Genomic DNA, 27,326 nt, shown 5'->3' with positions numbered 1-27,326 from the left:
CGGGGGGGACTGGGGGGGCTGAGCCTGGGCACCCCCTGGGGGTTGCCACGAGGCTCGGCCGCTGCAGCAGCACCAGCCTAAGCACGGCTGGGGTTTGCCTCTTTGGCACGATGACACCGTAGAAGCATCCTTCAAGTCCTTCCAAATAAGTTTTAAGCTTGCGGTATACGAACGGGAAGTTAACGTGCTGCCAACTGCAGCAGAAGCAGCTCTTGCTTAAACTAATCTTAATTAGGTATCTCCAGGAAAACCCAACATCAATAGCAGGCTTCCCCAGGCACTAGAGGGTATCACCAGCCCCAGCATATGGTAATTGTATCACTCCTCAAGCTCTGTGCTCTCTGAAAATGTGAGATGGATTTAAAAATCAAACAAACAAACAAAAAAAAAAACAAAAAACAAAAACAAACAAAACCCCAAACAAACAAACAAAGAAACCAAAAAACCAATTCCTGAGATTTGAACATATAGGAAATTTTGTTTACAATCCCTTTTTATTTGCTTTCTGGCTTTTGAAACTTCAGGGCTGTGTTTCCAAATTTGACTTTGCAAAGAGAAGAGCTATAAAGTTACTTAATAAGAAAGAAAAGTGAGATTACGCCGCACTCGCCCAACACCAAGGTCTCAAATTTGAAGGAAAAAAACCCAAATATTTCCAATCCTTCGATAAGCATGAAGTTCCAGAAATTGCCATCACCGCAGCGCTCGCTGCTCTGGCTCGGAGAAGTGCAGGGTACAGGGATCATACGGGGCAGGACCCCCCTGAGCTGTGCCATCTGCTCGGTAGCAGCCCCAAACTCGCCTGTGTTCCCAAAGTTTCTGTGAAAGCCGGAGAGGAAGACGCAGCACATGACGCCAACACTGAACTATTTTTAATATGAAGTTTCACGAGCACCAGGGGACGAGGTAGCTGTGATAGCGGGGGGCGGGCTGGCCCCTGTCACCCCCAAGCGTGCCAGCACCCAGACATCATCCTAAATGAAAGGGGGGGGTCAACGCCTGCGTTTGGGGAGACGCGGCCCCATCCTGCCCGAGGCACTTCAGCGGGGTCAGCTCGGACCAGGCAGGTCCCCACACGCCTCGTCCCCGAGCGCGGGGGCAGCGATGCCTCCGTGCCTGTCCCCCAAAACGGTGCTGGGGAGGGGGCTCAGGGTCTACCTGCACCTCTCATCGCCCCGGGCACAGCCTGGCCGTCTGTCCGGGAAGACTTCTGCTGTCTCTTGGGGGTTAAATGAAAACCCTGCGCTCTCCTTCCTCCCCCCCCCCCCCCCCCCCGCCGAGGGACTTCTGAGCGGGGTCTTTGGCAGCCCGGTCACGGAGCAGCTTCCAGGGTGCTGGCCCAACACCCACCGTGTTTAATTTCCTCCTCTCATTTCTCTGTAGTGTCTATTGAGCCGCCCTGAAGGAGAGCCTTTGAGCCAGCTCAAGAGGTAACACAAGCTTCAGGAAGGGAAGACAAAAGGGAGCCCGTACAGTCAGCAACTTCAGTTCAAGTGTACGGGCGGGGGGGCCGGCGGCTACTGGAGCCCTTTGCAGGTACCAAACGGCTCAGAAGGGTTGGGGGAAAAGAGAGGAACTGTTGGTGGAGCTCCTGCCCACGGTGGCAGGATGCTGGGGGCCGCTGGCCCCCTCCCAGGTGGCTCCTGGATGCGCCGAGCTGGGTTTTCGTCCCCCAGCGCCCTGGGAGCTGTCGCTCCCGCTTACTCAGGGCATTAATCTTGCCCGGAGCAGAGCTTCGAGAGCAAAGCCTCACTACCCAGGCTCCCCAACACAATACACAATTACGGGCTTATCATCTTACAGGAGGAGGACGAGGGCTGGTTAACCTCTGAATTCCTTGCAGCTGCAGAAGAGCTAAGGGAACACGGGGTCCGTGCTTCGCTCCATCCGCTGCATGGCTCCTTTCGAAACCGGAGAGAAAACCTGCTCTCCGAGGCATCAAGGAAAGCCCCCGGAGACACAACTCTGGCATCACAGGACAGACCTTAGCAACGCGGCGGAGAAATAGGCTTTAACTGAAAAAAAATTAAAGAGCTGGGGAGAGATGGGTGGTCTTGCTAACGGCAGGGGAAAATAAAGCCCATCCAGCGCTGCCTTCGATCCGCTCTTCAGCCTGCAGCATCCCACACTGCCAGGGCGGCTCCAAGCAAACCCCTCCACGGCAGAGCCAGCATCGCCGTGTCCCGGGAGCCATCCCAGGTCAGGCACCAGCCAAGAGCTGGATCTGCACTGGAAGAAACTCCCGGCACAGAGGAGGCTCCGGGGCCAGCCCAGCTCCTTGCGTTGAGCCCCTTCAGAACCCAGCCCAAGCGAGCGGAGCGGGGCCAGGCTGGGGGGGGGCCCGGCTACGTGATGGGTTTCACAGGGCACCAGCGCAGTGTTTTACTGTTTACACTCTTTTCTCCAGCCAAGTGTAAACGGTTTTTTCCCTCGACTGTGGAAAGGTGAAGCAAGGACATCTGCAGCCAAGCGGCATCCAGACTTCGAGAGCTCTGGCAGCGGCGTTCAGTTCTACAGCAATTTCAATTTATAACTGCGCTCATGGTAACCTTGGAGAAATGCAGAAATTGGACTCCTAATCCCTAAAATTAAAGAGTATCCAGAAATCATAATTTGGGAGTTTTCGTCCTTCTGAGCTTTCCACTAGAGGACTTTGTTTCTAGCTTAAGAAAGTTGGCTTTCACACACAGCCTTAAATAAGTATTAAATCCAACACTGACATATGGCTCATCATCCCAGAGGATCCCAAAGCCCTCTGCAAGGGAAACTCCACCTCCTGGGCAGCCGGGGTGGACTGAGTTCAGAGCTCCTGGGATTTAAAACCTGCCTTGCCTGTTCGCTTCGGAGTAGCAGCAGCAAGTCTATAAACCTCTTCACGCCGTCCAAGCACCAAGCTCTCCAGCACTGAGATGTTTAAAACAGAGCCAGGGGCACCCCAACCAGCGCTGGAAGGCAGCCCGCCCTGGGCAGGGGGAAGGGACGATGCTCAGGCAGAGCAGCCGGGCCACCAGCCCTCCGCCTGCTCTGAAGGAGAGTCTTATCACCCCACGGCACAGCAAACAGCAGTAAAGCAGAGCTGGCGGGTTGGGTGCCTGGTAGGTGACAGCTGTAGTCCATCGCCGTTGGTCTCCCCGGGTGTGCTCCAGATGGGGCGGCTCGCTTTCATCCCCAGGCACCGCGTTTAGCTTAAACCCTGTCACAGGCTTGAGCGCGGCAACCAAAAACCAGGATGGACTTTCAGGCTGACGGCATCCTTGGGTGTTTTTTTCCTCCCCCCCAGCATCCATCCGTTGGGCACAGGGAGGCAAGCTGGGCTCTTCTAGCACATGTGCCGCATCCCCCCCCCCCCCCCCCCCCCAGCCCCATCCCAAGGGATTAAGGACGGTGCCGGCGAGGGCTGCAAGAGCCCCGGCACCATTTCACCAAGGTAGGAGCTGGCCCACGTTTCCAGCACCCGGAGCACGCGGGAGAGGGCGAGCCCAGCCCGTGGTACTGGCTGTGGGACCATTTCACATGGGGTGGAGAAACCACCGACCTTCGCCGCCCGGCCGAGATGCGGCTGGGAGGGACCAGCCCCCGCAAGGCAGCACGACTTCACCACACGTAGCAGCTTCCAGCTCGTCTGCTCCAACCCCAGCACACAGCTACAGGACATAGAGCAGAGCCCAGGACCCCCCCGACCTTGCCCGTGGTGAACATTTGGTCTCTGCTTCCTCCATCCAGAACCAGCTGCTGTCTCTGCTCCCAGCCGACTGCAGGCAGGGGGACAGTGGGGACACCAGGGCTTGGTCAGCTCTCCTGTCCTAGACTTGAGTGAGCATCTACCAACAGCCTCAAGCTTCAGCAAAAAAAAAAAAAAAAAAAATAAATTCATAAATTCAAACAGCAGCTTTGAACAAGCAAGGGAAAAAAAATATAAAACGAAGGAAATCGAAAAAGTGGAACCTCCTTTCACGGCTACACCTTTCCTTTGACCAGTTTCTGAAGACACAGCAGCACAACATGGGTATTTAAGTAATCAGGCCATAGCAGAAGCGTATCCAAAGGGCAGAGGTTGCTCCAGACACGTCCCTTGAACGCGCCGGCTGCAGGTGCTGGCTGTGCCCCATGGGAAGAGCTCTGCCACCGCAGCCAGATGTCACACGCAAGCGTCACCCCATGGCCTGGTGACTTGCCCTGTCTGGGCATGAGCTGCCCATGTCCTTGGTCTACAGCGAGCAAACATTTGGTTATCTCCCCTTGGCAAACAACTGGGCCATTAAGTGACGGGACTCAGACAATATTTAATTACCCTGATCGTGGGAAGGGGGCAGCAAGGGGGAGGCAGAAACTGCAGGGGAAATTCCACAACCGGAGATTAAACGGAGCTGCAAAACAGCGCTGACAGGTTAACAGACAGGTAATATCCCAGCAGTGTTTGCTTAACCAAGCGAGCTCCCCCGGCAGCCCGGAGGAAGGGTGCATGCTGTATCCCAACACCAGGAGAGAGCACCAAAACCAGCACGGGAGAGCCAGACATTTCCCCTCTGGCAGGCAGGGAGCTGCGTGGGGCCAGGGCTCATCCCTGGGAGGTGGGAGCTGGCCCAGGGTGGAGCAGGATCCGTTTCTACATCAACGTGATGGATCCAGAAACCTTCAGCGCTGGATCCCCATCTCCGAGGGGCCAACCTAGACCTTCCTTGGACCTGCTCGTTGAGATGTTTGTTGACACCCTAAAACCTCGCCCAGCAATTCATGCGTCCCCAGCTCCTGGGGAGGACATGGCACTGTCAGGGCTGCAGAGCCTCCCCGCTCTTCATGGGCCCCACCAGGCCCTCCGCCAGCCCTCGCTGGGTCCCCCGAGGAGTTTGGAAATCCTGGCACAGGCAGGCGAGGTCCACGGGCTGCTGAGCACCATCCGAGGCGCATTCGGCAGCAGGAGCTAACGAGTGATTAATAGAGGTTACAAGGCTGCATCAGACAGACAGGAATGTGTTTTGAAGGGCAACGAGCACATCAGCGAAAGGTGTTAAAGAGCCCGACAGGTTGTTTATAACCCTCCATGAACAACCGATTAACCATTAATCCTCTGTTAGCACTGTTCTTTATGAGCGAGGACTCCCCGCAGCGGAGGAGCCCGCCAGGTCTGCAGAGAAGCAGAGGTCCTTGGCCAAGAAACCCCGAAGCACAGAGAAACTCCTCAGCCTTGTTGGTGCTGCCCTCTCCCACCACCCAACCAGGCTCAGCGGCCACGCGCCGCTTTGAGGTCAGACCATAGGTAATTGGGAGGAGTGAAAGAAAGAGGGGGGGAAAAAAAAAAAAAAAAAAAAAAAAAGCAAGCAAGCAACCCGTGTGGTTGGATGTTTGTCATGTAGCTCCCGCTCAGGGCTGGAGATAGACCATGTCCAATGGAGGAACCAACAGCAGGGTCCTGCTCTAAGGGGATTTCCTGGTGAAATCCCTTTTCAGATGCCCACGCTCCTGGCCTTGAGCTTCCCAGTATCAGCACTCCATGAACGGCACATCTGAGGTCACCCAGCTCCTTCCCAGCAGCTGGTCCCACCCTGGCCTCGGGACGGCGTGGAGACCTACACGGCCTCTCTCCACCAGCATCCTAGCAAGGATGCTCTCGGCAGGCCTCAACACATTTTAAGAAAACCAAGGAGTCACTCGCTAGATGCATTACCGAAACGGCTCCCTCTGCCCTCATTCTGGGCTCCAGGGAAGCGGCACGCAGCCGAGCTCCCTTCTGCAAACGGGGACAGGGCTGAGCGAGCTGCTGGGCAGGACAGCAGCCGGGGAGCGCGGCGAGGGCTTCACCAGGGGGGTGGGAAGCCACCCGCCACCTACCACCCTCCAGACACCGCTCCCTGTTGACTTGCAAACGCTCATGCCTCCCAAAAATCAGCCAAAGCCTCTTGGAACAAGATTCAAGAGTTGGAGAAAGCAGGTTTTATGAGTATCCGGCGAAGTCCCAGCCAAGAAGGGGAGGTCAGCACAGAGCTCGCTCTACCTGTACTTACATCACAGCATCCCTCTTCCAAGTGCTGGAAGGGATGCCAAAAAACATCGAAACAAAATACAGCTCTTACTGCAGACAACTTTACCCGAGTGTTGGAGCAGGAGATGCCCCAGCAGGAACACGCAACGCGGCTGCTCAGCATTGGCAGCACCCGTCTCTTGCCCTCCTGTCTGCAGGTTACTCTGCCCCTGCCCCTTTGTTTTTTTAACTGTATAAACTGGAGTTATTTGCCAGATATCCAGCTTCATTGCTGCCAGCAACAGCTGTTTCCTCTCACCCAGTCCCAGCAAGAGACTACAAAAGAAAAGGCCAAACCCTCCCACCTCAGAAATTACAACTTGGACCATTCCCATCCTCAACGCCCCCAAGGCAAAGCCCTTCCCAGGACGGAAGGGAAGCTATCGCCACGCAGCACTGCCCGGGCCGAGGGAGCCTGGCTCCACGGCCAGCTATTCCCACATCCCAGCTGGAAAAATAGCCCATGCTAAAAACCGATTTCGAGTTTATTTTATGATAAAGTTGAGTACACAGCTCTGATGCCATGATTCAGCGGGGCAGTCTGAACACAAACCAGATGTAAAAAGTAGCGCACGACAGCCCTGAAAGTAAAAAGTTGCGTTTTCACATGAAAAAAAAAAAAAAAAAAAAAAAAAAAAGTGCAGGGGGTTACAAAAATAGCACCTACAAGAGGCTGGCCTTCCCTGAGAAGAACCGAGCCCGAGTGCAACGGCTACAACCGAGCAAGAAGCGACTGCCCTGCACGGGCGAGGGAGGGCGGCTGCCACGCGAGGCTCCTCCGCCTGCAAAGAGCATCAGAGCTGCTCCCTTTGCTTTCACACGCTGCGGGGGTGGCTCCAAGACGAGCTGCAGCACCAGCGAGGGGAACCTGCTCTCCGCTCGGTCATCTATTTGCCTGACCTTTGTTTTCAAAGATTTGCTTATCGCCCCCATCCCCCAGCACCTCCTCCCCCTCCTGCCGAGCCTCTCCCACCTCATCCCAGCTCAGTCACGGGGCAAATATCAGGGGGAGGGGAAAAAAAAAAAAAAAAAAAAAAATGGAAACCTCACCAGGTAAAAGTCAAAGAGGAAGAAGTTGTGCTCTGAAAATGCCTTAAGGGATTCACAATTCACAATCACTGTGGTGCCTTACTGCTTCTGCTGCTGAAGAGTTTGGATGTACTGGGCCATCACAGATCCCAGCTCAACATTCTGCTCCAGCCAGAAGTTTCACAGATGGGCTCTTGAGTAACTTAAGTGACTTGGAAGTCCCAGTCTTCTTAACCAGGAAGGCTTTAGAAAATCCCAGCCCTAATCCTTCTGCACTGTATTAGCTGCCCTTCCCTTCTGTAAAAAGGGGATAATATCTTCCTGCCCCAGAGGAATATCGCCAAGGCTGGTTTTAGGCTGCTCAGACGCGGCCGTGAGAAGAGCTGAGCACAGAGCTCCATGAGGAACTGCTCCCCAAAGGCAGCTTCAGTAGTGCCTCGCCTTTGGGAAGAGGACCCCTCTGCCCCAGCAGCTACAGTGTCCATGGAAAGAGGAAAATTGCACGCAGAGATACCTGTGTGTCTTGCTCAAGACCAGGAAGAAGCAAGGCAGGGTCACTGCTTTGCCCCTCTGTCCTGAATACCACCAGGAGCAAAGCCATCAGCTCAGCCACGCCAAGAGCAAAGGTGCAGCCTCCATGGGGCTTTCTGCCTCGCCACCAACGCCCGACATGACTTCAGATAAGTTATTTCATCTTTCTGAGCCTCAGTTTCCCCCCTCTTGAAAAATGAAACAGAAGCAAACACTGCTTCACCTGCCTGCCCACGGGGGTTACCAGCCCAAGTCCATCGGTGGTTTCCAAAACGCTTGGAAACCATGGCAAGGGAAGCGTGAGAAAAGCCCAAGACACGATGGTTGTTTTTACGATTAAGAAATTCAGGCTGAGTCACGGAGTCAAAGCCTGTGTGTTCCCAGAGGCAGGGAGCGCGCGCCGGACGCTTAACTGCTTTCCAAAGAAGGGATCTCAGTGCTCGTCCCAGCAGGAGCCGAACGACGGCACGTGGCTAACGGGGACCCTGCGCCTCGAGGTGCCCATCAGCAACAGCTCCAGCCCCGAGGGAGATTTTGGGGCTGTTGCTTGCAGGGGAGGTGGGATGCTCAGGGGACGTGCACCACATCCACGCACGCGGCAGCTTCACAGACGAGCATTTCCAACCGCATACTCAAAATGAGTTCCTTTATCCCACAGGTGCCTCCCGCAGAAGTGGACGTAAAAGCTCAACTCATCCCTGCAAAAAGAGCGTTGCCCATGGGGAAACGCAGTTTTGCTTGCCCTTTAAATCACTCTTCTCCCTCCCTCCTGCCCACACCCACTCATTCAGCGATATTTATTATCGCTACCGATTTCCTAATCTCCAGCACATGATGCAAGAACAGAACTCAGAACAATGTTACACATTAAAACCCAGCCGCAAAACAGAGATGTGGGAAAGCTCTTCCCTACACAAAAAAGTAACTCGGCGAAGTGGGATCAGGGCAGCGGCTCAGCTCCCTGGGCAGGAGCGCTGGCAGCAGGCACAGCCCCAGACTGGCTGCCCTGGGAAGGGTGTCAGAGGGAAAAAACCCAAGTTGCTTTTCCCTTCTTCCCCTGGGACCATCTCAAATGAGTCGCTGTCCCATGACAGGGGACAGAGCGAGCAGCCACGCAGGACTCCCCGTCACCAGGGACCTCGAAGGCTGGCTGGAGGTTTCTGTCCTTTCACAGAAAGGATTTTTACTGGCGATGGAGTTAAGAGGATGCTGGGGCAGATAGAGGAGATCTCACACAGCTCTGCTGCAAACTCCACCTCAGACACCACCCCTCCACTGTGGGACACTGAGGCAGCTGCACCCTTTATTCTTTTATAGCACTAAGTTTGGTCCAAACCCCAACCTGCCCTTTCTTCTAGAGAAAGGTGAATCCCCCTGCAGCTGGTGCACCCAAAGCTCCTTCCCAAGAGCAGAGAAAAGCCTGAAAGCAAAGAAAAGGAACGGCAGAAGAGCAGGTCAATGAAAGCCTTTAGAGCCCTGACGCAGTTCCTGCAAATGCAGCAAAAGCTTCAAAAGGAAAAGCAAGCACCAGAGTTGGGTGGCCAAAAGACACCATCACCACAAGCCCTGGAAGAAGCCAAGGATGGCAGAGGAAGGAGAACAAAGGAGGAAGAACAGGGAGGGAGGGGGCGAGTGGGACAGACAAGGAGGGCAAAGGATGGAAAGAAGGTAGGATCTGCTTGGAGCAAGATCTACAGCCTGTTCCTGAAACTTCCCGCTTGTGTGCCAGGCACTCCCGAATACTAATCAGAACTGAAAAAAATATCAAACAATTAGGAAGGAAAGTCTCTTGGCAGGGTTTCTCCTGGAGACGTCGGGCTGGTTTTGTTTATGAGCTAGAGGAAGTGGTAACCGCTCCTGTTTGTTCTTCTGAAGAAAAGAGAAAGCTCCAGTGTTTTAATTTCTCTGCTGAAAACCCTGGAGATTTTGCCTTAAATGATCAGAATGGCTGATCTAGATTCACCCTCAGCCTTTTGTTACAAGAAAATATTTTAGTCATTTTCTCCCTCCCTTTCTGCGTAGGGAAAGAAAGGGGCAGTGGATACAAAGCAGGCATTTTTGTTCTCAGAAAATATCAATGAAAAGAGCATTCCAGAGGACAAGGGTGCAGCGCAGCTCCCGGGGCACAGGAGATGTCCTTGCAGAGCAGCTGGGCAGATATACCCCCAAGGAAGGGCAAATACATAAACTTAAAACCTCCTTTGCGTTATAAAAGCATGCAAGGCAATGCACGGGAAGCCTAGATAAACTTTTTAAACACTTTTTTTTTTTTTTTTTGCCTCACAGCTGATACATGAAAGGCTGGGAGGGAGTCAGGACAGCGGAGTGTGATGGGGTGGGCACGCACAATCATACATTTCCTTGACAGTGCAACTTGCAGCTCAATGCAAAGTCCCTGTAGGAGCATTTCATTTGGCTTTAACGCAAATCGCGTCAGGAGGGCTTGAACTAGCCCCTTGGCAAATGACACCAGGTTTTTTGCAGTTTACAACAGCAAGTGGAAGGCACAAGGCGCGCACGGAGGGAGTGCGGTGCAGCAGGCAGATGCATTGGCAGGGACAGGTCCTGGCGTGAGAAAAAAAAAAAAAAAAAAAAACAAACAGGTCCCAGGACAGAGCCATAGCTCAGCCTCACGCAGCACCCCAGAGGCACAGGGGTGTGTTGGGAGTCCACAGCAGCGGGAGAACAAAGCTCGGGAGCCTGTCCCCAAGGCATGGGCTGTCAGAGGCCTTTAAAGCATCTCTGCTGGGCAGGCAGCTCTCCCCTCAAAGGGAGCAGCCAGCTAGGGAAAAGCAGAGGACCTCCTCCAGCATGGCAGGACAGAGCGACAGGCAAACTGTGACATTCATGGCAAAAAAAATTTCCCAAAATCTCCAGGCTTTTAGGTGCAGACCCAAAATGCATTCACCATGGAAACCCGGCTCTGGGGCTGGTAGCACTGGTGGAATTTGTAGTTGGCTTGAGCTATCGAGGAGGCAGCCTGGACAGTGAAACCTTTCAACGTGAATGGTGCCGACCAAGTAGTCTGGAACTGCTCTGGAAGTGCTTTTCAAGGCAGCCAAACACGCTGGTTTATCCAGCAATAATTCACCCGCTTCCAGACAGAGCGATATGGAAGCGGAGCCAGACGGTGCTCCCAACCCCGCTTTTCCCCAGGGGAGTGGGAGAAGGACGATGAGAAAGGGAGAGGCAGAGCAGGAGGTTTCCAACACCTTGTCTTTGGGGGAAGGCAGCGCGTTGAGCCGTCCCTGCATCGGCCGCGCAGCTCTGGGAATGCTGCATAGGTGGCCTGCTCGGAGCGTGCTGGCGGGGCTGAATCTGGGGCTCTTTCCCGAGAAAAGGGGGGGGCCAAATGTGACTCTTTCTCAGATGCTGCCTCTGCATCACAGCCCCGAAGCAATGAGCCCCCAAACACCAGCCCCCTGCTCTCCCGGTGTCCTCCTGCCCCTGCACACACCAGTTCCCATTCCCAAGGTGATACCCCGGAGTTACGATGTGGGGTGACCTCAGGACCAGCCTTGCCCTCAGCACCCACATTTCCAGGTGACGCTCATGGATCAGCAGCTTTTTAGATACAGCTTAACAGTTTCCTTAAACATCAAATGTTTCTGGATAACACTAGATCCAGAGATGTCACACTTATAGCCCCAGATCCGCTCCCTCCCCAGGCTTGACACCCTCGTCTCAGCATATTTGCTTTTGGGTATGTACCTGCACAAGCATCCCGGGAGGTTAGGAACTGCTGGTAGCCCCAAAAGCTTGAAGAAATGGGGCGTAGAGTGGCCTATTTGGGTGCCCACCATCACCAAGGATGCCCTCGTAAGGGATTTCATTCAGGTCTCAAAACGCCCTCAGCAGCGGGTCAGCCACCTACCAAGCAAACTCTGGGAGCTACCACGCTACACCCTCCATTCCAGCCAGAACAGGGATGGTCCTAATCCCAAATAACCTTCCCCTTCTGCCCTCAAATCCTTCTCCATCTCTCTCTGCAGCCACATGCAAAGGGAAGGCAAGCCTGGAGTTTTACCCCTGGCACCCAGCCTTCGCGGGGACATCGCCCCAAGCACCCAGGGTGTGCTCAGTCTGGGCAGCGCTTTTGGGGAGCAGGAGGGGAAGAGGAGGACATCTCACAGGCTGCTTTAAACCCCAAACCACCAGCACCCTGGCTCCCACCTATCTCCCCCCTGACCCCGAGGGGTTGGCACCCTCTCCCTGGGTAACCAGCTGTTTTGGGTGGGTGGGAAGGGGCAGGCAATAAAAGCCACCAGTGAAGCAGAGCGGCCCGGGGATGGGATGGAGGGGGGGATGCCGGGTTGGAGATGGGATGGGATGGAGCGGGGGATGATGCCAGCCCAGGGATGGGATGGGATGGGGGGGAGATGCCGGGCCAGGGGGTACCGCGGAGCGCCGCTGCCATCCAGCGGCCACGGGCCGGGGCTCCAGCCAGTCCCCACCCCGGCGGGAGCCTCTGCCTCCCCGGGCACTGGGAAGTGACTATCCTTCCCGCCTCATCCCGACTTTTTTCCCATAGCACACGCCAATTTAATCCCCCCGCCAAATCCCACTTCAGCTGTCGGGTGCTGGCGCAGCCCTGCCCTGTTCAGCTTCCCTCCAGGAAGCTGGGGGCTCCATGCCCCCCCCCTTCACACCTTTTTCCCCAGCTTTTTCAGCTCTGAGAAGGACAGAGGGGAGCAAGGACAGCATGTGGCCTTTGCAGTGGCAATGAGCACAGACACAGCGCAGGAGGCTTGTGTTGCTTTCTTTTCCTCTCCTAATAATTCCCCACCTTCCACTTTACCTCCTACGTGCCATCAAGGACAACCTAAGAAGAGCTGAGCCTCCTGAAGCACATACCTGCAGGTGGGATCAACCCCTCCGTGTGCGAGGCAGCCTGGCCACAGGCTCCTCACGTACAGCCAGAACAAGAACCCCCCCCAAACTCCTGCACACACGCCCAGGAGAGGCTGAAAAGCAGAAGAAGGATCAGGAGGGCTCCTGAGATGTTCTCCAACACTCAGGTGCGGCACAGAGGCTGCCCAGGCTGTAGTCACAGTCTCCAGCCTCTTCTCAGAATTGGTGCCATTCGCCACCCGAAGCTGGCCACGGTAGGAAAAGCTCCTGGCTTGCTGACTTTTTGGAAATCAAGCAACCATTTGGTAGCTGAAGCAAGCCTCCCAGCTCAAGGCTGCAGGAAGGAGATATTAAGAGGAAAGAAACACAAGAAGCATTTGTCCCACCTGTCAAAGCACCACTAAGCATCAGAAACAAGAGCACGCCGTTCACACTTTCTCTCAGCCTCATTTTTCTGAGCAGGGATTCACCTTAGAAATCCACTGGGTGCAAACACGCATCTGTGCTGCCCCTCCTTCGCGTTGAACGCTTCTGCAGTTTGCAAACACACCGCGCTCTCCGCAGTCACCTTCCCTCCTACTGCCCAAAAACGCCTGAAAATGGACTTTCTGCCTACACTTACTAAGAAACCCCCCAGATAAATATCCCACACACCCCCCCCAGCAACCACCACCTCCCCTTCTCCACTCTCCCTCCAGTCCGAGGAGCCCCACCAGTGTGCAGCACTGGGACCTCCACCCCCCCCCCCCGCAATACCCGCAGCAGTTCACACCACGGAGACACGGCTGCGAGTGGGCCCCACCCTCTGGGGGTGGGGCGCAGAATTTGGGGTTCTTTACTCCGAAAAAGGGGGGCTAAATTTGCCTCTTTCCCCAGCCTCGAACAGAGGTGAATTCCGCAAGGGGGGGGGGGGCGGAGTTGCCGGCGCTCGCGCGCCCCCTGGCGGCCCCGCCCCGTGTTGCCGGCGCTCGCGCGCCCCCTGGCGGCCCCGCCCCGTGCCGCCGCCCGGCCCTGCCCGCCGCTGCCGGCAGATGTCAGCGCGCACCCAGGAGCGTTCCGGGGCGTCCCGGCATCTCCCCAAGCCCCCGCATCCCCCCCCTCCTCGGGGGTCCCGGATCCCCCTGAACCCCGGCATCCCACCCCCAGCATCCGCCCTACCTGGTCCCAGATCCCCCTGAATCCCAGCATCTTTACAGGGGTACCAGCATCTCTTCCCCCCGGTCTCGGATCCCCCTGAACCCCAGCATCCCACACACCCAAGTCCCAAGCCCCAGCATCCCACCGCCTGGTCCCGGGTCCCCCTGAGCCCCAGCATCTCTCCCCCCCAGTCCCGGATTCCTCTGTCTGAACCCCAGAATTCCCCCCCTCTGCCTCCCCAGATTCCAAGCCCCAGCATCCCCCAGACCTGGTCTCAGGTCTCCCTGAACCCCAACACCCCCCTGTCCAGGCCCCAGTGTTCCTCCTCCACAAGACCCAAGCCCCAGCATCCCCCCTACCTGGTCCCAGGTCCCCCTGAGCCCTAGCATCCCCCTGTTCCCCCTGCACCCCCCATCCCCCTGCCCAGGGTGGGAGGATGACACACCCCACTCCCAGGAGTGGGGAGCAGGCTGACCTCACAGGAGATGTACCCCCTACCCTCAAGAGACTGAGCAGGGGCGGGGGGCAGCCATGGGAAACCACCCATCCAAGGTGGAGATGCATGCAGGGTATGAAGCTGAGCAGGGTTAATTAGTCACTAAAGCTTTTTGGTAATTTGAATGGGGGGTTCCCTGGGCACAGACCTCACCTGTGTCTCATCCTGTCCCCCCCCCAGCAGCACTGGGCTTCCCTAGAGCATCCCTCAGTTGTACTGGAGGTTGTATACCAGAGCCTGTGACAAGGGACAGATTCTGCTCTGTGGTGAGCAATTAAAAGTGAGAAAGTACCTCTGACAAGGAATAGTTTACAGGCCAGAGCGCATGACAAGGGAGTGCTACTTAATCACATATAAAAAAGCTTTTGCTGCCTGCAACTAGAGGCAAGGATCTCTGCAGCTAGACTGCAGTTTCTCCATGCAGGATCCAGGAAGGAGCACGGTTCCAGGAGGAACCAAGTTCCCTTTCAGGAGGGCTGAGATGTGCTCCAGGGACCTGGGCTCCCCGCAAGGTCCCCTGAGCAAGCAGGTCTCAGTGCATCACTTATTACATGTACACAGAGAGCAACCAAGCAGACAAAGGCATCCATTCACAGGGCATCTCTCAGAAAAAGCTGAAGATGGACAAAAATCAAACCAAACTCCAAGTATCAGCCTGTACCCTTACCACAGAAGGTGGTACAGAGCCAAACAGGCCTGATCTGTGTTGTGCTAGTTGCGGGTGGAAAGCCTCTGGCTTGCCTTAACCCAAGGAGCTCAAGCACTTAAGCTGCACAATCTCATCCCTCCTCCCTGTGTTTGAGGACAGAAAGTCAAGAGAGTCACACTGCAAAGGGATGAAGTCAAATACGTGGTACATTCAGCTGCTCATCAAGGAAAAGCCACAATCCCGAGGGTCTGGGAAAGGACTGAGCTATAACACCAGTCAGACACTGACAAGGGAAGGAAATTAAAACATCACAGCTCTGTTCAAATAGTTAGAAGTCCGCAGGTGCAGGAGGACAGAAATCAAGCAAGCTTCAGCCACGCAGCTCTTCACATTTGCATTTGTCATCTCCATCCATCCTGAAGAGCACTCAGCTGGCAGAGCTGCCTCTGGGGAGGGCACACACCACATCCCCCTGGATCTGCATTCAGTAAACAGGGAAAAACAGCAGCTTTACAGCTCTTCTTGGTTTTGCTTTCGCCATACTGGCACAGTCCTGCTGCTGCAGAGCATGTCCACAGCCGTAGTACTCCCAAACAGAGCCTAACACAGACCTCACATTCCTGCCAGCCTGCATCAGACTTCTTGGACTGACTGATCACCAGCAAACAAGAACAGATGAGCTCTAGCCAAAAGCAGAAATGTACTTTAAAAACCCAAGTCTGTCCCAGCAGCAAGTTTCCCTTTATTCAACACATTTTTCAGCCTTGTTCTCCCAGAGGAATGTTCACTACAAAAAAAAAAAAAAAAAAAACCAAACACCCACACATGAGAACGCAGTCCGGGCAAGGCAGACCACAGCACCTCCATGCCCCAAAACCAAGCTGGGCCCACCCCAGTTCTGCACAAAGGGCCCCAGCAGCTGCAGGCTTAGAGCCTGTGCAGGGAACAGGGACCGAAGGGGCACGTCCCCACCAAAACACATGGGGACCACAAAAGCCAGGTGTCACTAGCAGGCCAGGCCCGGAGGAAAGCCAAGACAGGACCCATTGCATTTACCTCTGGACAAGAGGCAGCACAAAGGGCTGGCGAGGGCAAACTCCATCTTCCCCAGCACAGGAATCACCAGCTCATTCTCCACCCAAGCAGAAATCCCCACGGTTAATAACCCCCCATTCTCCCAGGCCACACACCTTCACGCATCCACGGCTGCTCCTGCAAAGCCCCTTGGGCACATCTCCCGACATCACACCCCGAGACGTCAACACTGATACAAGTCCCCTCAAAAAGCCAAAGCCCTGGCATCCTTTCCTTAGCAGTCCCCCACCTTCCACAGGAAAGTGGATTTTTCCACTGCAAGGAGGCTTACGGAAGCCTTTCGGCTCATCCCCTGCACCCACCCAGGCCCTGGGAGCCCCTGGGTACCCTCGAGACAAGCCACACATTGTTCCCAGCCGGCCTGACAGGCAGCAGGCTCCTCGCCCAGCCACCACCGCTTGCTTCAACACGCTCGAAAGTTCAAAAAGCCAGTGGGGTTCCCCCTTGCCAGGGCAAGAAAGAAAAACCTGCTTGGGAGCTGCCTCGCTTTAACTTCTTTCTCCATTACATATAACTCCAGGAAGAAAACTCTTATTAGGGATTTCAGGCTCAAATGGTACTAAAATGTTAGTGTTTTGAATAAAACACAAGGGGAAAGCCACTTCAGCTTTCAGAAACAAGCCTACCTACTCTCCTACTCCTCCAGGAGCAGCAGGTTACTAGATGTGGCATTTTCCACCCCGCCTCAAGTGGGGGAAAATATGATTTTCTAAGCAGCCAGTCCCACCGGAAGGCTTTAAAAAAAAAATTTGAAATAGAAAAGTACATATTCTTGACTCACCTAAGGCCAGCAGGATTTCTCCTGCACTTGTGTGTGAACTCCTTCCTCCTTGTCCAAAACCACGATGCTCAGAGTAAGTAGCCCAGAAAAAGCTCTGTAGCACTGGGCTGTAACTGCTGCTTTTCCACATCTGTAAATTGGGAGATTGCATGTAACGAAGCCAGTTCCACCAGCTTAGTAAAAAACCACAGCACGAGCAGAATAATGCCAAAAGTAGTAATCCACCAGATTGAGAGAAGCAGGTGCCTGCAGCCTTCTGGCCATGACATTCCCAGCTACAGACGGAAGGGAGCATCCAAAACCCACATCAGTCCACAGGAGCTTATCACTCCAGAGATCCCAGCAGAGAGAAAGCATCCAGTGATAAATCCTCTTGGCTCGGGCCCGTTTGCTCGGTGGAAGGGGAGAAATCCCAAACCTGCACGTGGCCAGACTCTTGTCTCCTTGCTTCTAGGTACGAGGACAGTCCAACAGCTATCGTGGCTGACAGCTTCTGCCCCTTTCAGTAATGACAAGCTACCAAAACCTGTAGAGAAACAAGCGTCAGGATGAGGGAACAGCAGTGACCCTTGGCCACTACAGCACAGCCCGAGCTGTCCCTTGTTCTCCAGGTCTGTCCGCTGCAGGAACATCTGAGGGCATCTGAGCACACTTTGTGTGGCACAGCTGCAAGATATTCCCAATTTCAACATTAAGCAGCAAGGACTGTGCAGAGATAAAGGATCACAAAGCGGGATTTTTCTTGCTGCTGCTGAGCAGAGGTACTGGCCATGCTGGTGGACACATCCCCGGGGAGCAGGCAGCACTGGCCAGTTCCTTCCTTAGATGTTACTGTCCCAGTTGTTTGGTCAGTACTAGTCACTGGTTTCTGACACTTAGGACTACAGTTTAAATCCATCCACAGAAAGGAGACAACGATTTTTTCGCCGGGTAGCACGTCTCCTCCGCACAGCGGCAGTGGCAAATACAGCAACTGCAGCCATGGAGCTCACAAAAAGGTGACGATTCACTCCGACAGCAGCGTGCCAGCTGAAAGGGTGTGCAGCATGGGCACCTCCCAGAGCCGAGTCCCCCGCGGCAGGCCAAGGAGCTGAATCCCTCTCCTGCAACAGCTTCCTCATGAAATCAGCACCTGCAGCAGAGCTCAGCTGCGCTGAGCCCTTCCCAAAGCTCTGGTCAGAGCTTAAAGAGTCTGCTGAAGGCATGGCCGAGCACAGACCCCCCCACACACACACCCCCTGTCCCTTACCTTTGGTGACAACCTCATCAGAAGACCCAGGTCAGAACCAGCATCTTCCTCCCTGCCCCGCTCTTCAAAAGCAAACCCACAGAAGCCACCGACACGCTGTCAGAGTTTGCGGTGACCGGCTCTGCCTAGAAAGCAGCGGGCACGCAGGATGGCCAACACTTGTCTGGAGGGGTTTTGATTTATCGCTCGTCTGCCAGGTCCACGCACACACTATCACGTGTGCGTGCACACACAATTTTATTAGAGATACATTAGTACGCGCACTACCCTGCTTCGTTAGGGCGCTGCTGCTCTCCAGCACAAAGTCCGTATTTGTTTCCCTGCAGGGGTGGAAATAAAGGGGGTTTTGTATTTTCTTCCTCTTCTCTTTGCAGGCTGGAGTGAGTTTATTTGACACTCCAGCACTCTTTGTGAGCTGAGTGCCCGAGGATAAATGCTACCCTTAAGAGTTACTTGGCGTTAGACAGAGGGACCCTCTTCAGAGGAGAATGGGGGCTTGTTGGGATGGGGTGGGAGGGGGTGCGGGGAGGGGGCCTCCGAAGAGCGCCTATGCAGCCCTCATAGAAGGGTCTCTGTCCTGGGCTCACAATAGAGCCAATTCTTAAAGATACCAGGAGCTGAAAGGAAGGAAGGAACTTTCCTCCTTTTAAAAAGGATTTTCAGGAACAATTGAAGAAGCTATAAAAAGGGGATCATTATTTCCCATCCAGTCTGCTGGGCTGGGAAGCCCTCCCTCCCCCTCCCCAGTTCTCAGCTGGCAAGATTTGACATGTACCACTTGGACTAACAGACGAGGCAGGACAACGGTCACCATCCAGTTTCCCCTTGCCAAGGGAGCTGCCCGGACCCCGTGAGCAGGAGATGCCCTCCTGCCTCCCCCAGGTACCAGTTACACCAGCCACCTTCTCCCCAGCACCAGCTGCTCTGCTGCCTCCAGGTCCTCCTGCCTCAGCAGAGAGGGGAATCTCCCAGGAGCAACGTTTGACTCAGACATCCACTGATGGCCCAGGATGCCACCAGCCTGCCAGTGATACCAGAGGACCCGCACGTACCCCCCGAGACGGAAGCCTGCACCATACCTGTGCAGAGAGGATGACACTTCCGTGGCCAACATGCAGCCGCTCACGCAGACGGAGACCCACCAGCCAGCTCTAGGGGAGCAGCTCTTCCTCCCCCCACCACGATGGAGAGTTTTCTGCAGACACACTCGGTCTGACAGAGCCCAGAAAGAGGAGCTAAAGCCACAGCGGTTTGGCTGGTGAGCTTCAGCTCCAGCTTAGCACCAACACAGATCCCAACCACTTCCAGAGCGGCCGATAGCAGCTCTTTGTACCCTCATGTCCACTGGTGACCGAGTCCCCTCCAAAGCACAGCCAAGCAGGACACTCGTGTACATGCACCCCCAAGGGCTGCATTGCAGCATTCCTGGCACCTCACACAGCCCAGATGCTGACATTTTCCCACCCCACCCAAACTCATCACACTGCCACCCCGGAGGTGTGCAAGCATCTCACCAGGACCGCGCTCCACCAGGCTCCCTCGTTTCCTCCTCACCTCCAACTCGCTGAGGAGATGCTGGAACAACATGTGCCAAATCAAGTCCGTGGCCAGCTAGAGCTCTGCTATGAGGGAAGCTGCTAGAGCTCATGTACAAGCTCCCCCCGGCAGACAAGGAGACCTGTTCTTCCTAGCCTTGGAAATGTGCAAAAGCTCCCATCAGCTTTAATTCCTGTAGTTTACTTCCAAGTTTGTTGCATCAGAGACAAGCATTTGGCCATCCAGCTACCAAACGAGTCCGACCGCCTCTTGGTGTCACTGGCACCCCAGGTCCCAGACGCTGACAGCAGGTTCCTGTCCCTCCAACAGCCGTACAGCCCACCTGGACATGTGCCAGTCCTAGCGCTGAGCTTATCTGTGGAGAACAAAGATGGGCAGAGGAAAACACCATCTGACACACCACGATCATCCAACCCGCAAACCCTAAAGGGACCTTCTCTGCACCTTCTGGCTGCCAGCATGAGCCCACACGCCAGAAATGGGTTTTTTTCCCCCTCACACCACGTTTGGAAAAAAACTTCCAAAATTCGGAAGCCGCTCCTGAAAACACACTGGCCTGGAAGTGCAGTTTCAAGGACCACCAGCAGGAGCTGAAGTGAACTCGAATGACAGCGGTGAAGCTTCCCCCCATCCCAGACCCGAGAGGATGTGACAGTGAGGTCCCAAAGCACCCTGCCTCCCTCTCACCCAGGACACATTCACGCACCCCACGGCTGGTCTGAAGCTGCCCCGCAAAAACCTTTTGGCCCTTGTGACCAAATGACATTGCTTGAGAGGTTCAAGGTTGTCTCAGGCTGCGTTTTACTTCGCACAGAGCCATCGCTCTTCATTTCCTCCTTCACAAGAACACGGAAGGTTTTGCTACAGCTGTACCTGGCAGATGACAGCTCTGATCCCCTTCCAGGGAAAGAAGGCAAAAATAAAACCCCAGAGGAAGACGACTTAAAAAGAGCCCAAGTAGATAACATTTGCTCCTGATATAAAACCCATTCTGGGCCTTTTTTTTTTTTTTTTGCAGGGAAGCTGCATAACCACCCGGGGATCAAACACATTTATTTAAAGGCTTAGGTTTTAGCCCTCAAAAAACATCTGTGGCTTGGCAGAAAAAGCCAGCCAACTGAAGAAGAAAAATGTTACCTTCTTAGGGCATGGGTGCAGCACAACCCTGGGGCCGAGGTCTTCACACCTCATCAGCTCTGTTCAGGAGAAGACACACTTACAGATGAACTAGAAGTGAGCACAACCTCCCTAACCACACTCATTCCAGTTTTCCTCTTGGGTGCTGGTCCAGGAAAGCGCTGCCTGCAATTCAGATGCTGCCACAGGGGGGAAAAACCCAAAAATAAGAAAGGGAGAAACCTTGAAGCTCAGAAACCAGGCTGCAGAGCAGGACACGAAGCCACTGAACATGGGCTCTGTCTCCAGGGACTAATAAGGTGACGCACTGTAAACCCTAATCCTGTGTTAAGAGCTTTCATCAAAAAGGAACAGTATTTATTAGGGAGTTATAGGAGGTAATAAAAGTGTTTGCATGCAGTGTTTATGCTAACATGGGGGACTTTATGCTAGCATTTGCCCCTTCATTTTTGTTTTAAATGCATCTTTCTGATGAAATAAGCCATTCTGAACAAGGCTGCCCTTTGTAATGCAGTTATAACTTTCTGGCTGGCCTTGGTAGCTGGCAAAACACTCTGCTTTTCTTGCCCTCTCTTTTGTTGCTTTGCTTTTCTGTTCAAAGTTCAAACAAACAAAAAACCCCCCAGCAAGCTGCATTGTGCTCCTGGCATTATCCCCCCATTGTCTGGAGCTCAGGGAGCCAGAGGGAGAGGGAGCGGGTGTGGCCCAAAACATCTGATGATCTAAAATTTAAGGCACTCGAATCGTTTCTTATATAGAAGAACCCCCAGATAGAAGAGCTTGAGTCCAAAACAGTCTAGATCCACACCAGTTCCTGCTAAAAAACACCCATCGCCAAGGAGAAGTGATGCTACTCCATCAAATATATTTAAAACCAAGCACAAAAGAGGAATGCCCACCCAAAACCAGCCCTCAGAAGAGCTGGGTCAGAGCCCAGGGCTTCCCGATTCCACAGCTGCGATTTGCTGCAGAGAGAAGCATTCGCTTCGGAGAGAGTCGGGTCCCAGCCCCAGGTCACAACGTCCCCTAAATCCTCCCGACTCTGCACCCTGCAACACACCGAGCCCCGAGGCGGGCAAGTGGGGATGAGATGGCACCCGAGTTTAGTTTAGGGATGAGAAACCCCCGTCACACGTAGCTTAATTTATAGCTGGTCCTCAAACCGTTCATAATGTCTACTGCAAGCGACAGCGTAACCGCCAGTTTTCCCAGTCTGTTTTAGGGCATCCTTCCTCTTCCAGCCCAGAATCCACCTCCTCCAGGTCGCAGCTCCAGCACAGCCCTGGCAGAGGGCTCAGCCAAGCTCCTTTCCCAGGACAAGCAGCCCAGGAGCCGCCCCAACCCGGTGCCCCCGAAGAGGGTCCCGACAAAGCCCAAGAGCTGTGGGGTTCAGACCATTTGGGTTGTTTCCCCCCACGGCTCAGAGCCCCGTCGCTGCAGGTGGGAGGCTCCGTTCCAGACTCCGCTGGCACTGATTTACCAGCTCAGCAGGTAAATTTACTTGCTCCCAGCCTGTTGGGCAGGAGAAACGGCTGCAGAACCAGCATCTTCAGCCTCTGGAATCGAACCTGCCAGAGCACAGCACCTGAGCCCTGCAGAAAAACCCACCCATGACTCCTGCCCGCCGCAGCCAACACCTCACCCCTCCAGCTTCAGGCTTCCCCCCAGCCACGCACGAGGTTTCTGCCACGCACGCGGAGCTCCCACAGCACAGCCCTCCTTCCCCACAGCCCTCCAGACACCACGAAGGGAACACTCCTGGCCATAAGAATGAGTTTACCTCCTCCTGCCAGCGCAAGAAACGGATTGTATTTCTCTTCACACACGCTGTGCTTGCAAAGCACCTTCACGCTTTAGTTAGGGACCCCTTTATCCATCAGAAAACTTTCTATCCCCACTGTCAGAGGGGCTGAGGAGAGCAACCCCACTGCCATTCAACAGCACCCCAAAAAAAGGTTATCACCAAGACATCAAACAAAGCTTGAGGGGTGCCACGTCTCAGCCTACCTTTCGTTTGAGACACCTGAACATGGAAAGCAACTGGTAAACAAGCAGCTTTATAGCAAGAGCAAGTCCAAGCAGTTCTGGCTCTTTTTGCAGCACAGCCTTTGAGAAAGGAGAGCACAAAAAATATTGCAACACCCTTCTGCCCCACGATGTCTCCCTGTCAGGGGGCTCAAGCTCACCACCAGTGCTGGATCTCGCACCTGTGGGGCAGATTGAGGTAAATAGGGGAGACCTGGGGAGATTTTTTTTTCCACCCATCCCTAGTTTTACATGGAAATGAGAAAGCTGATGTCCTGAAAAGATCACCTGCCTGCCAGTAGAGAAGAAAGGCGTCCTTGCATACCCTGCTCCAGCCTCTGAGCTGGAATCTCCCCTTCACAATGCCAGACAAACCGAGATGCAGCTTCTTCCCGAGGCCTGAGTCACTGCACACCAGCCCTCTCCCCCCTGCCTCCATCCCACCAGCTGTGACTGTGATTATAAAAAGATGTCTCAATTAGCAAGAGAGCTGAGCCATCTCTCCAGTCTCAAAACCCTTCAGAGGAAACACATTCCAAGCCAGCAAAGAGCAACACTAACAATGTCTGGGCAATAAAAGCTTCTCTTGTTTCTATCAAAGTAACCTCAAACATCCTTTCCCCACACAAGCATCCCTCACCCTCCATACGGATCGGCGGGCTCGCACACTGGAAGGGCTGGTGTTCTCCTCAACACGCTGGGTCCCTCGGAGCAGACAGCACTAATTTTTGTGTGTGTTATTGGTTGCAGGTCTAGACTGGTGTGGTCTTTTTGTTGTAGCGAGCAAAATAAGGGAGTTATTCATATTTTTCCAGAATTCGCACAAAAGTGCTCTTGTGCATCACAGATACCTTGCATCACCAGCCCCGATCAAGTGTTCCTCGCTCCCGGACTCACGCCAGACAGCACCGAGGGCCGGGGAGCACCCCCCCCCCCGGGCCCCCCCGCAGGGCAGGGCGAGGGGTGCAGAGGGGCTACTGGCCCCCCGGGGTCATCACTCGCCCATCACCTCGCCCAGGCACCTGCCCGGGGCACCCGGAGCCGTTGTGAGCCTTTCTAACAAGGTTTGTCCACGGGAGGAGAAGGAAAAAGTCGTGTGGTGTGTGTGTCCCAAAAAAAAAAAAAAAAAAAAAAAAAAAAAAAATCGAAGAAAATATCACCCCCCACGGTTTTTCTTAGAGAGATGAAGACTCCTTCCATCTCTCCGCCAGCCGGGACTGGGCACTCGCCTTCCCCTCCACGCTCGCCCCCGGGACGCTGCGGGGGGGACACCCGGTGGGACACAAAGGCGGATGGAACGGGGAAGAAGGAGCCGACACCGGGGGGACCCGCAGCCCACGCGTGGGGCTCAGGCCCCCCCACCCCGTAGCGGGACCCCCCCCCGGGGGTCGCGCCGAGTAACGGGCCGGGGAAGGGCCGCGGCAGGAGCAAGCGCAGGGCGGGGGGTGCCCCAGCTGGCTCGTGGGGCCCGACACCCCCCCCCCCGTACCCCCACTTTCCCCGACCCGAGCAGGGCACCTACCTCCATCGGGCCGCGCCGCTGCCGCCTCCGAGCCGCTCCCCCCGCGGGGAACGGCATCCTCATCCTCCTTCATCTCCACAGCCCCCCCCCCCCACCCCCCCCACACACACACACACCCCGGGGGGGGGTCCGGGAGCCCCCCTCAACACCGAGGGAGGCGGCTGTCGATGCAGGTGCCCGGGGACCAGGACCAGCACCACCGCGGCGAGTGATGCTCCGACTGGGGCGACCGGGCCATTCCCCCCTTATATAGCGGCGGGCGGGCGGCGCGGCTTCACGGGACTTGTAGTTCCTCCCCCCCGGGGCCGGGAGCCGCCTCCCTCCGTCCTTCTGTCCCTCCCTCCGTCTGTCCGGCCCGGCCCGCCGCGGGGAGGGGCCGGCGCAGGCGGTGGGGGAGGCTCCGGAGGTGAAGGGGGGGGGGGGGTGTTGACCCCCGCGGGTCCCCGAGGAGGAGCCGTTGGGTTTGCCTGGAAAAGCCCTGCAAGTTCACGGGACTCCCGAAGTCGCATCCCTCCACGGCGCGGCGCGGCCAAACCGGCCGAGTGTGGAATCCATCCCATAAACTGCTCGGTAAATGAGTAACCCCACCAAATACCTAGCACGAAGACCGATTACTTCAATTGTCCCGTGTATTGGTTATTGTTTAGTTTAATTATTGTCCCAATTATTAATTTAACTTAATTATTAACCCATCTGTGGAATGAATGAGCAATTAACTGTGCCGTTGACTTTGGGGCTAATTTAAGGCCCGTTCCTGCAAGTCAGCCCAGGCAAAGTCACCCGTACGTCCTCGCGGGATGCGGCCTCGTCCCGCGCGTTTCCCTGCTGCTCTGTGACCCCCACGTGCCTTCGATTCCGTTCAGGGATTTCTCCGGGGAAATGCCCTAAAAGGGGACACCAGGCACAAGGCAGGTGACAACGGCAGGGCCAACGCCACCGTGCCCGGTGCCCCCTCCGGGCACAGCCCCCCCCTGCCAGAGGGACGCCTGAATTTGGGGCAGGGGAGAGGGCGGAGGGTGCAGATGGTGCTGCCCAGGGAGGGGATGAGCCTGCACACCCCGTGTCCGGCTGGCCACCGTGTTCCGGGTGGGCAACATCCCACCCCATCGCCTGCGTGGGGAACGGGGACCTGGATCCGAACCCTTCCCACCTGCGCCGGGTCGGGATTTATCCTCACACGCTCAGGAGAGCTGCCGACGGGAAACCCCAGCAGATTTCTAGGACAAATGAGCAACAGGGGCTGGGGGAAAAAGAAGGAGAACGAAGGAAAAGAGAAAAAACCCTCCTGGCAGGTTTTCAGGGCCCAAAGCCGGAGTGGAAATGCTTCCCTTCCCTTAATTGCTTCGAGACCAGATGAATTTCTTGAAGAAACCGCAACTGAAATGCAGCACAAATCACATTGTTGTGCTTGTGTTGGCTGCCTTCTTAAGGAGGTAAAAGGTCATCGTTTATGGTATATTAAAAAGAAGGAAAAAAAAAATATTTTAGCGCTGTGGAGGAGGGGGTTGTGTTGCTTTTTCATACCCACATTCTGGAAATTAAAACCTGTTTGGCAAGCGCCAGGACGCGACTCGCGGCGAAGAGCCGAGCTGGGAAAAGGCGCCGCCGCAGCCCCCCCCCCCTCCTCCTCCTCCTCCGTGTCCCCTCGAGTCACCCCGTCCCGTCCCCGTCCCCCGGCCGGCGGGGCGATGCCCGTGCGGAGGCGCGGGGGGCTCTGGGTGCTGCTCCCGGGGGGGGGGGGGGGGTTCACCCGTGCCAGCCCGGCGTTTCGCCCTGGCAAGTCTCCGCAGCTTCGGGCCCCGAGAGGCTGCAGCACGGCCCTGCCCGCTGATCCTTCACGGCTGGGAAGCGACAGGCATGTCCCTGATTCCAGCCTCCGAGAGCTCCGCTGGGTTTATTCAAGCGCAGAAACGTGGCTGCTCCTTTCTTCTCCTTTTTCCCGCCGGTCAGTAAAATGATGGAGCTTATTTTCCTCCGGCTGGCTGCGCGTGAGCAGATGTCTGCCCCTCTGCCTCTGAGTCACCGGCGGAGAAGAGCTGCCTGCTCCTCTCCCCTCCGCAGCCCCGGTCGGCTCCGGCTTCCCTTTGCTTTTAGAAATCCTCCGCCCGTAAGAGGTTGCACATTCCCAAATGTGACTTGAACCAGCAAATGAGAAACACAGGCAGGTCTCTCAGGTAAGAAACCTCAGGAGCAGCTAACGAGCGTGCAAAATAATAGCATCAGTGCCAAAAATGGCACAAATGCTAATTTGGTATTTATAGCAGGGAGGGAGGTGCTGGATATGCTGAGGTCTGGTGTGCTGGCCTTCACCTGCCTCAGCCAGGAACCCCCCCCCCCCAAAAAAAAAAACAGGCTCAGACCATAACCCCAGGACTGGGCTGCAGATGGACAGACACGCGGACGCAGAACTGGCCCAGCTGCTCTGCAGCAAAACCTCGTGGCGCTGGGTGGGATGGGAGCACTTGGCTTTGTGATGCTGGTGGGCAGGATGAGACCCAAAGCTCGCTGGAGTCGATGGAGAGGCTCCTGCCGACCCGTCAAGACCTGAGCTGGGTCTCTGAAGGGCTCCTGTCGCCTGGAAGCACCGAGCTGCGGGCTCGGATGGCCTGGGATTTCGGAAGGCAAATTACCATTTTTATAACTTAATTAAGAAGATTTGCTCCCTTTTCCTGCGGCGTTTCCTTCAGCCACGCGCCCACTGGACACGGAGCTGTTAGATATCGTCACCCAAAGCGCCTCGCGGGGCTGTAAGGTGCCAGGCTCTGCCGCGGCCCCGCGGGCTTTGCCAGCGACGTCTGGCCCACGTACAGTACCCGGGTGGTGGTGAGGTATCTCCGCGCTGCACAGACCCCCCCAGCCGGCCTCCGAGGCCGGTCTGAGGAAGGAATTGAAACGGGAAGGTGAGCTACTCGTTCACAGAGGAGCTTGGCGTTGATTTATGGGATGCTCCCAGCCCCGGTTTTGCAAGAATATGACGTGATGGTGAAAGGTTTTGGAAGATGCTGAACTCCGCCGTGTCGGTGCCAGGTAAGGCAGCGGGCGAGCAGGCGCGGGGCGGGCGGCCGTGCACACCCAGGCATGGCCTTGCGTGACTACAGCCGGCTGGAAACACAAAGACATTGTTTTTAAGTGATAGCCGCCCTCCCCTTCCCCGGCTCCTTGCGAGAGGACAGCATTCCTGTCTCGCATTCCTCAGCCACTGCTGAGATGGGGAGGGGAGACCTGAGCCAGGGGAAGAAAGCACAGAG

At 55.4% G+C, this 27,326-nt stretch overlaps 1 protein-coding gene across 5 annotated transcripts in view; it reads right to left on the bottom strand.

Annotated features, from left to right (window-relative positions):
• Nucleotides 1-24,338, bottom strand: part of LOC116964086 — a 57,825-nt gene extending 33,487 nt beyond the window's left edge. The window contains exons 1-3 of one of the 5 annotated variants that reach the window (XR_006166333.1): nucleotides 24,079-24,335; nucleotides 19,392-19,749; nucleotides 16,589-17,114 (exon numbers count right to left, since the gene is read on the bottom strand). The gene's annotated coding sequence lies outside the window, so the exon portion shown is untranslated. Of the gene's footprint in view, nucleotides 1-16,588; nucleotides 17,115-17,837; nucleotides 17,995-19,391; nucleotides 19,750-20,531; nucleotides 20,578-24,078 lie in introns of those variants that run through there. The other 4 variants (XR_004408543.2, XR_006166331.1, XR_004408544.2 and 1 more) reach the window with 4 other exon arrangements.
• Between the last annotated feature and the right edge of the window lie 2,988 nt (nucleotides 24,339-27,326).

The sequence above is a fragment of the Tyto alba genome, unplaced genomic scaffold (genome assembly GCF_018691265.1).
Source record: "Tyto alba isolate M040663 unplaced genomic scaffold, T.alba_DEE_v4.0 Super-Scaffold_39, whole genome shotgun sequence".
Taxonomy (NCBI): domain Eukaryota; kingdom Metazoa; phylum Chordata; class Aves; order Strigiformes; family Tytonidae; genus Tyto; species Tyto alba.
The sequence above is the reverse complement of the archived record's forward strand: the minus strand, read 5'-3'. Positions and strand labels throughout refer to the sequence as shown.